Raw genomic sequence first — 11,031 nt, 5'->3', positions numbered from 1 at the left:
CAGGTCACTTTCATCTTTCTCACATGAGGCTTAGGGCAAACTTTCTTACTGTTCTTCAGCTTTAGATACCTAACTGAAAGCTCTTGTGGAAGCCAGTGAATGCCCCTTTAGTAGCTAAAGGGGACAGAGATAAACCCTTTTCTCATTTGGTGGTGTAGGTTGGAATTTCACAGGAAAGCCAAACTCTTTCCAGAGAAATTTCTCTATGAATTCTGTCTTTATATCGACTCTCTCATCCTTTTTATAGGCTGAACTTGCAGTTTGATATCTGCTATGTACCATTGTACATAACAGAGAAGGCAATGGCAACCCACTCCAGTACTCTTGCCTGGAAAATCCCATGGACAGAGGAGCCTGGTAGGCTGCAGCCCATGAGGTCGAAAAGAGTCGGACATGACTTAGCGACTTCACTTTCCCTTTTCACTTTCATGCGTTGGAGAAGGAAATGGCAACCCACTCCAGTGTTCTTGCCTGGAGAATCCCAGGGACGGGGGAGCCTGGTGGGCTGCCATGTATGGGGTCACACAGACTAGGACATGACTGAAGTGACTTAGCAGCATGTACCATTGTAACCAAAACTGAGATAAAAAGATCTCATTTTAACATTATGTTGCTATTATTTTTTTAAATTAACTTATTTTAACATGTATTTATTTATTTGGCTGCACCAGGATCTTTAGTTGTGGTATGCAGGATCTTTAGTTGCGCGTGTGAACTCTTAGCTGTGGCATGAAGGATCTAGCTCCCTGACCAGGGATCAAACCCGGGTATTGGGTGTGCGAAGTCTTAGCCACTGGACCACCAGGGAATTTTCACTATTATTTTTAATCACAACTGGGCATGGGAAAATCTGCAAAATTTTATTTTTCCCTTTTTCCATATCAAAGACCTAGAGATTCAGCTAAAGAAAATGTATGATAACCTCTCCATTTTGAGGAATATTGGTAAAGAATCACCTATATAGAAACAAAAAAGCTGGGTCAAGTTTCAGTCAGAAGATGGCAGAAATCCCATGTTTTATACTGGCAGCTCAATTTAAGCTTCTTTTCTATGTTTCTTATTTCATTAACCACTGGGAAAGGATGCCAGTATTCAGCCTTAGGGACTTGGTTAAAAGCTTTTTAGATTGATAATTGCAGGCTCTTGAAATGAATAGTAGTCTCAGCTTTACCAGTGACTTTACTGAAAACAAACAATTCTTAATATATTTCATTTAACTACAGAAATAATTAGAAATATGCATTTATATTAATTCAAGTTAGAGATTGTGGTGGGGCTCCATGATGGTTCAGTAAGTGGAGAACAATAATTCTTTCATGATTCTCAAAAATGATATTAATCTCTTTCTTTGTCCTTTGAACCCATAGCAACCACTTTAGTAATAAAAATATTCCCTTTAGGAGTAAATTAACATAAGTATGTAAATACTTGGTATTGATGGAGTGTAAGTATGTAAGAGGTTTTACATAATCCAGGTGGAAGTGTAATTGTCATAGCCTTTTCAAACAATAATTTGATAAAAAGGCATCAAAAGCCTTAAAAATTTCCTACTCTTAATTCAGTAATTCTCTTCTAGAAATCTATCTTATGGGAAAAAATACATGCAAAGGTATTTTTTAAAAGACATTTTTATAAGTTGAAGCAATCTTAATATTCAACAATACAGATTTACTATATTATCACATATATATGATGAAAATTTATGGAATCTTTTAAAATTAGAATATGAGTCCATATTTATCAACACAGACAGTGTTGAAATGAAAGCAGATACAGAGGAATATGTAGAATCAAATATCATTTTGTTTTACATGTTATATATTAATGTATAATACACAGGTCAGGAATAACCAATACTGAAACAGTGGTTATCTTTTAGTAATAGAATTTTGAACACATTCACCATTTCTTTCTACCTGTATTTTATAATTTTTCCGTTACAAATATGAATCATGAACACTTAAAAAGAAGAAAGTAATTAGAAGAGGTTTCATATGGTTCAGAAGCAAGGAAAAAATCCAAAGATAAAAAAAATACATCTACTCAACATTAAATACAGATAAGTATAAGAGAAAAACAAAGCTTAGTGCTAATGGAAAGACAAAACTGGGATCTTCTCAATGAATGTTATTGATCTCCTGCTAACCGCGGGGTTCTGTGCAGCAGAAAATCTCTGAGATACCTAAGGCAAAAGGATAAGATAAAAGGAGCTTTAAAAAAAGAAAAAGGACACATTTTATATTTGAATGAAGAGTTCAATTAAATTTCCTAGATTCTGAATAAATATCTGTCCCCAATAATTCACCTATTAATGTCAATAGATTTTGAATTCTATTTTATTTTTTAACTGAATTAGGTAAAATTGGTCTTTTAGTTTTTGCATGTTTCCCTTCTAGAAGATATCAGTTATCTTCTAGATATTATCTATGTAATTAACATAGAGCACATCATGGTTTCATTCTATTTGGGTTCATTCAGCTAAAACCTCCTGAATGACCTTTATTCCAAACCCCCATTTGCCATGCAAGTGTATTCTTCTGCAAGGCAAATGTTTCTAAGGAAACTTTATGGAAATGAAAAAGCTCCAAACAAATCATCTCATATCCAAAGGAGCAAATGACACACCCATTAATAACAAATGTGATTGTCTCAGGCTCAATGAAGTAAGTTTTGGATGTTGTGTTCTTGATGGAGACCAGTAATTAAAAGGGATTCCCTAGCTCTGTTCTATATGCCAAAAGAGAAATGTGTTCACATTGTGAGCTGTAAACCATGAAAGGGAGAAAGTGTTTGTGGGAATAAATGGAAAGTCACTAGCAAGTCTCTGTTAAGAAGGTAAGGAAGCTAATGAATTAAGGCCAAACTGACTTCTCAGAATATGTTTATCAAATCTGTTACCTTCCTCCATTAACCCTCTCACCCTCTTTGCTTTCTCTTTACAGTTCATCTGAGCCTTGGCCTGTAAGAGAAAGAAGTTCTTAATACTTAAATTCTATGGATAAAATAGCTGACCAACCCAGAATAGGCAGTACAATACAACAGGAGAATGACTGACATTACCTATCAGTAAGGCTTACTATTAAGCCACAATAATCAGCACAGTGCAGTATATGAATAGACCAAAAAAAAAAAAAAAAAAGGAATACAGGAAAAGATCAATGGAACAGAGTAGAGAGCTCAGAAATAGACCCTTACAGATATAGCCAGTTGATGCCTGATAAAAGAGCAAAAGCAATACAGTGAAGCAAAGACAGTCTCTTCAATAAATGGCACTTGAAATAATGATATCCACATGCAAGAAAAGAATCTAGACACAGACCTTACACTCTCACAAAAATTAACTCAAAGTGAACCGTACACCTAAATGTAAAGCACAAAAATATAAAACTCCAATCTCTTATATGATAATATAGGAGAAAACCTAGATGACCTTGGATATGGTAATGTCTTTTTATGTACACCACCAAAGATATGATCCATAAAAGAAACCACTGATAAGCTGGATTTCATTAAAATTGAAAATTTTGCCTTTGTAAAAGGCAATGCCAAGGGAATGAGAAGACGAGCCGTAGACTGGGAGAAAAATATTTTCAAATGCCATATATGATAAAGGACAGTTAGCCAAAGTATATACAGAGCTCTTAAAAGGGCTCCCCTGCCAATGCAGGAAATGCAGGAGACATGGGTTCAGTTCCTGGGTCAGGAAGGTCCCCTGCAGAAGGGAATGGCAACTCACTTCAGGATTCTCGTCTGGAGAATTCAATGGACAGGGAAGCCTGGCGGGCTATAGTCCATGGGGTCACAAAGAGTCAGACGTGACTGAGGAACTAAAGAAAATAACTTGATTTTAAAAATGAGTCATAGACCTTAACAGACACCTCACAGGGAAGATACACAAAAGGCAAATAAGCATATGAAAAGATGTCCCATATCATATGTCATCAGGAAAATGAAAATAATGAGATACTGCCGTGCATCTAGTAGAATGGCTGCAATATGAACACTGACAGCAGCTAATGCTGGTGAGGATGTGGAAAAACAGTAACTCTTATACCATACAGTACAGTGCATGCTCAGTCATGTCTGACTCTTTGGGACTCCATGGACTGTAGCCTGCCAGGCTCCAAATGTAAAATAATATAGTTACTTTGGAAGGCAGTTTGGCAGTTTCTTACAAACTAAACATATTCTTGTCATAAGATCTAGTAATTTCTCTCCTTGGTATTTACTCAAAGAGTTTGCAAACTTAAGTCTCTATAAAAATCTGCATCAGGATGTTTATAGACACTTTGTTCATAATTGCCAAAACTTGGAAGCACTTGAGATGTCCTTTAGTAGGTAAATGGACAAATAAATTGTGGAACATCCTGACAATGGAATAGAATTTAGTAATAAAAAGAAAGAGTTATCAAGTCATGAAAAGATATGGAGGAATCTGAAATGCATATTGCTAAGTGAAAGAAGTCAGTTTGAAAAGGCTATGGGTGTTTTGATTTCAACTATTTGATCTCTATGGGCTTCTCAGGTGGTGCTAGTGGTAAAGAATCCGCCCGCCAATGCAGAAGTTAAGAGACTCGAGTTCGATCCCTGGGTCAGGAAGATCCCCTGGACTAAGAAATGACAACCCACTCCAGTCTTCTTGACTGGAAAATTCCTAGACAGAGGAGTCTAGTAGGCTGCAGTCCACGGTGTCACAAAGAGTCCAGACATGGCTGAGCAATTAAGCACACACACATTCGATCTCTGGAAAAGTTAAAAATGTAGACAGTAAAAAGATTAATGGATGCTAGGGTAGAAAAGATGAATAGGCAGAGCACAGAGGATTTTTGGGGTGGTGAAATATTCTATATGATATTATAATGATAGATTCATGTCATTATATGTTTGCCCAAACTCATAGAATGTGCAACAGCAATAATTATCTCTAAGGTAAAGTGTGGACTTTGGGTGATTGTGATGTATAATACAGGTTCAACCTCTGTAACTAAGGTACCGCTATTGAGTGGCGTTGATAATGGAGGTGGCTATACATGAGTACGGAGAAGGCAATGGCAACCCATTCCAGTACTCTTGCCTGGAAAATCCCATGGACAGAGGAGCCTGGTGGGCTGCCATCTATGGGATCGCACAGAGTCAGACACGACTGAAGCTACTTAGCAATAGCAGCAGCAGCAGCAGCATGCATGAATAAGAGCAGGGAATGATGGGAAAATCTCTATATCTTCTTTTCATTTTTGTTTTGAACCTAAAACTGCTCTAAAAAAGTAAATTTAAATAAAACAAAAAGGAAGAGAGAGAAAACTGAAGCAGACAATCTGGAACGAAAGTAGGAAGAGAGAAGAATCCTCTCTGTAGAATGGGCCCTATACCAAGTGATATATTCTAAGATTAAAGGATGAAGAGGCATTCCTGGTATGTGCACTATATAAACAGTAACTGAAAAATAGTTTGAACAGTGTTTAAGATATTTGACAGTTTACCCTATGTTATTTTTGCAAATAAAGTCTATTGGAATGCATTTACTTGTTTACATATGGTCTGCCGCTCCACAATTGCAGAATTCAGTAGTGTGACGGAAACCATTAGGCCTGTAAAGCCTAAAATATTCATATTCATAGAAAATGATTTCAAGTCACTGATCTAGAAGAAAAAAAGGGTAAGAACAGATAAGAATACATTGAAATAAAGATGAGACTGTGCATGCATTTCCACATTTTAATTCACAATAAACAACTCTAAGATCTAAAGTTTCTTGTTTCCCAGAAACACATATTTTCTCACCATTTTTAATGTCCTAAAATTAATGTGAATGTTACAATAGATGTCAAAATAAACTTGTCATCTACCAGATAGAATAAGTGCCACAGTTGTTTTTGCCTATACCTGTATAAATTTAACATTATGTAGAAGGACTGATGTTGAAGCTGAAACTCCAATATTTTGGCCACTTGATGTGAAGAGCTGACTCACTTGAAAAGACCCTGATGCTAGGAAAGATTGAGGGGAAAAGAAGGGGATAACAGAGGATAAGATGGTTGGATAGCATCACCGACTCGATGGACATGAGTTTGAGTAAACTCCGGGAGTTGGTGATGGACAGGGAGGTCTGGCGTGCTGCAGTCCATGGGGTCACAAAGGGTAGGACATGACTAAGTGACTGAACTGAACTGAGCTGAGAAAAATCTCTCTCATCTTCTCCACCTTATGGAAGTTATGCATGTGGTTAACAGCATACACTGTTCAGTTGTAAAAAAATGAATTCACTTCTTTACATAAAAATATAAACATTCTAGGAATATGTCCTAAGGAAAAACTGACACATGTATAAAGATGAATTCGTAAGGACAGAAACACAAATGTTGTAGGCTATAAAATAGCAAATGTGATCCAGCTTTTATAAAATATATGTGTGCCTGTTTATGCATACACATTTCTATCCAGCCATCTGTTTGTATGTTCTTCTATCAAATCTGGGAGAATATACAGTAAAATCTTATCAGGATCTCCAAGTTGGGAAATTACTTGAGATTTCTCACTTTTTTTCTTATACTATCAGTTATTTTCCAATTTAATAAAAAGGAGTAAAAGCTATTTTCATTAAAAATAAAAGGCAAATGAAAAATTGAAAATTTTGATAAAGGATATAGCAAATTATTATCATTCTTCCATATCATGTATCACAAATCAACATCAAAACTGACTCTCCAAGTAGCACTGAAGCATGTACATTATCACATATAAAATAGATAACCAGTGGGAATTTACTGGGCTTCCCTGGTGGCTCAAAACGTAAAGAATCTGCCTGCTATGTGGGAGACCTGGGTTTGATCCTTGGGTCGAAAAGATCCTCTGGAGAAGGAAATGGCAACCCGCTCCAATATTCTTGCCTGGAGAATGTCATGGACAGAGGAGCCTGGTGGAATTTACTGCCTGACACAGGGAGCTCAACCTGGTGCTCTGTGACAACCTAGAGGAGTGGGATGGGGTGGAAAGTGGAAGGGATGTTCAAGAGCGAGGGAACATATGTCCACCTGTAACTGATTACATTGATGTATGGCAGGAAACAGGACAACATTGTAAAGCAATTATCCTCCAATTAAAAATAAAAATAAAATAAAAAAAATGACTCTCCAGATAAGCACAGTTAAAAATCTTGAAGAAAAAATTCACAAAAGAATAAAAAAAATTAGCCTTATAATAACCAAAGAAATGCATTAAAATAACGCTTTTTCCTAAGGTTTCTCATCGCATGGAAAAAAAATACATATATTTTTCTATTTCATTAATATTGTACCTATATGAGAAGACGGATATCCATTAAACCTATTGTCATCATCGTTTCATGATGTAAGTAAGTCAAATCATGATGTCACACACCTTAAGTTTATGCAGTGCTGCATATTTCTCAAATATTGTCTGAGAAATCCCATGGACAGAGGAGACTGGCTGGCTATAGTCCATGGGGTTGCAAAAGAGTTAGCCACTAAACAACAATGTCAATTTTATCTCAGTTCAGTTCAGTTAGTTCAGTTCAGTCGCTCAGTTGTGTCCAACTCTTTGCGACCCCATGAATTGCAGCACGCCAGGCCTCCCTGTCCATCACCAACTCCCGGAGTTCACTCAAACTCATGTCCATTGAGTCGGTGATGCCATCCAGCCATCTCATCCTCTGTCGTCCCCTTCTCCTCCTGCCCCCCAATCCCTCCCAGCATCAGAGTCTTTTCCAATGAGTCAACTCTTCCCATTAGGTGGCCAAAGTATTGGAGGTTCAGCTTCAGCATCAGTCCTTCCAATGAACACCCAGAACTGATCTCCTTTCGAATGGACTAGTTGGATCTCCTTGCACTCCAAGGGACTCTCAAGAGTCTTCTCCAACACCACAGTTCAAAAGCATCAATTCTTCGGTGCTCAGCTTTCTTCACAGTCCAACTCTCAGCCTATAAACCCAGACAAAAACAAAATAATAAAATCAAATGAGACTCTTATTTTTCCCTATCAAGGTAAAAAGTTACTTTTTAAAGCTAAACAATTCCATGTAGAATATTAGCAAACATTTGGGCAGAACCTCCATTTGTTTCGACTCATATTTACACATGGAAGGATTTCAATTTGATTAATACTCTGGCTTCTTTCTTCCCAGCTCTCTCACTGTCCTCTGCTTCCCAAGGGAGAAGGGGTGACTTAGTGTACTCTGGAGAACCAAGAATGTGCATCTAAAGTCTTCCCCCTTTCTGGTTCTGAGCAGGCTCACCTTCTGGAAGCCTCTGATCTTCTATATGTTCAGCTTGCTGGGCAGGACCCCGGAGGGCAGCTTGTGGAAGTGCACTTGGTCCAGGGAAGGAGGCTGTAAATCTGACTGGTTTAGAAATCAGATAACAATCCAGTTTGACTGCAAACCTTAAGTATCATCTTCCAGTTCAGTTTTTATCAGTAATAAAACATGTTTTTTTTTTTTGTCTTCGTTTGTCTGAATCTTGCATCTCTTAAAAATCTCAGGAGCAAGGGTGAATGGAGAGAAGAACTCATAGTCATCACTAGGGGCAGCTTAAGACAACCATCTTTCTGGAGGGCAGTTTCACATTGTGTTACAAAGGGTTTACCTATTCCTGGGGCACTCTTTTTAAGAACACATGCTAAGAAAGCAATTAGAGGAATGGATGTAATATGTGTATACAAATGTTTGTGAGTAAAAGTCATTCAGTTGTGTCTGACTCTTTGTAACTGCATGTACTATACAGTCCATGGAACTCTCCATGCCAGAATACTAGAGTGGCTAGCTTTTCTCTTCTCCAGGGGATCTTCCCAACCCAGAGATTGAACCCAGGTCTCCCACATTGCAGGCAGATTCTTTACTAGCTGAGCCACGAGGAAAGCCCAAATACAAATGTTTAGTATAGTTTTATTTATAATAACTAAAGTTGTTACCAAGCGAAGGGCCCACTTGTCAATACCCATAGAAGCCAATAGTACAGCACTAGGTTTTGAGAAAAGAAAGAGTTTTATTGGAAGGTCGACCAACAAGGAGAAAGGAGGCAGACTCTCCATCTGGCATTTAGTCAGATTTTTATAAGAGGAGGAAGGTTGATACATGGAAGTGCTGGTGGACAGGGTTTTGATTCAAAGATTTGGAACTTCGTTATTTATGGTATGATGAAGGGGCTTCAGCACCTGATCTTCCTGGCCAGTGAACTCTTTGCTTCTGAAAGATTTCTGCCTTTAGGTTATTGCTGTGTCCTAGTTCTTTGCTTATGTGGTGGAGGTGGGAGGTGGGGAGAAGACTTTGGTTCTTGGCATTATTCAAGTTCAAAATTTTCCTCTGTGCATGCTTTTGCTGTATGATGTGCATTTTTTTTATTGTTTTCTCTGAGAAACAACTAGTATCTTATTAGAAACAAGAAGGACAAGTTTGGGCTTCTTCTGAAGTCACGAAATTGAAAAACAAAAAAAAACCCAAATGTCCAACTACATAGCATAATTAAGAAAAAAATATTTGTATATCATACAAGGATATGATAAATCATATTAGGGAAGAGTATTTTTGCTGGGGGAAGCTGTTCACTATATATTGCTTAATTTTAAAAATGAGCTACAGAATGGTGTATACAATGTGATATGAACTTTGTAATGTATTTTAAGTCTTATAAGTTTGAATTTAAAAATACTGGTTCAGTTCAGTTCAGTCGCTCAGTCGTGTCCGACTCCCTGCGACCCCATGAATCGCAGCAAGCCAGGCCTCCCTGTCCATCACCATCTCCTGGAGTTCACTCAGACTCACATCCATCGAGTCCGTGATGCCATCCAGCTATCTCATCCTCGGTCGTCCCCTTCTCCTGCCCCCAATCCCTCCCAGCATCAGTCTTTTCCAATGAGTCAACTCTTCGCATGAGGTGGCCAAAGTACTGGAGTTGCAGCTTTAGCATCATTCCCTCCAAAGAAATCCCAGGGCTGATCTCCTTCAGAATGGACTGGTTGGATCTCCTTGGAGTCCAAGGGACTCTCAAGAGTCTTCTCCAACACCACAGTTCAAAAGCATCAATTCTTCGGTGCTCAGCCTTCTTCACAGTCCAGCTCTCACATCCATACATGACCACTGGAAAAACCATAGCCTTGACTAGATGGACCTTAGTTGGCAAAGTAATGTCTCTGCTTTTGAATATACTATCCAGATTGGTCATAACTTTTATTCCAAGGAGTAAGTGTCTTTTAATTTCATGGCTGCAGTCACCATCTGCAGTGATTTTGGAGCCCAGAAAAATAAAGTCAGCCACTGTTTCTACTGTTTCCCCATCTATTTCCCATGGAGTGATGGGACCGGATGCCATGATCTTTGTTTTCTGAATGTTGAGCTTTAAGCCAACTTTTTCACTCTCCTCTTTCACTTTCATCAAGAGGCTTTTTAGTTCCTCTTCACTTTCTGCCATAAGGGTGGTGTCATCTGCGTATCTGAGGTTATTGATATTTCTCCCTGCAATCTTGATTCCAGCTTGTGCTTTTTCCAGTCCAGCATTTCTCATGATGTACTCTGCATAGAAGTTAAATAAGCAGGGTGACAATATACAGCCTTGACGTACTCCTTCTCCTATTTGGAACCAGTCTGTTGTTCTATGTCCAGTTCTAACTGTTGCTTCCTGACCTGCATACAGATTTCTCAAGAGGCAGGTTATAGACTATGGTATTTTTCAGAGAACTAGAACAAATAATTTTACAGTTTGTATGGAAATACAAAAAAATACTTGAATAGCCAAAGCAATCTTGAGAAAGAAGAATGGAACTGGAGGGATCAACCTGCCTGACTTCAGGCTCTACTACAAAGCTACAGTCATCAAGACATCTGGCATTGGCACAAAGACAGAAATGTATGTCAATGGAACAAAATAGAAAGACCAGAGATAAGTCCAAGCACCTATGGACACCTTATCTTTGACAAAGGAGGCAAGAATATACAATGGAGAAAAGACAATTTCTTTAATAAGTGTTGCTGGGAAAACCGGTCAATCACCTGTAAAAGAATGAAACTAGAACATTTTCTAA

The sequence above is a fragment of the Capricornis sumatraensis genome, chromosome 2 (assembly GCF_032405125.1).
Source record: "Capricornis sumatraensis isolate serow.1 chromosome 2, serow.2, whole genome shotgun sequence".
NCBI classification, from domain to species: domain Eukaryota; kingdom Metazoa; phylum Chordata; class Mammalia; order Artiodactyla; family Bovidae; genus Capricornis; species Capricornis sumatraensis.
Note: the sequence above shows the minus strand (reverse complement) of the source record.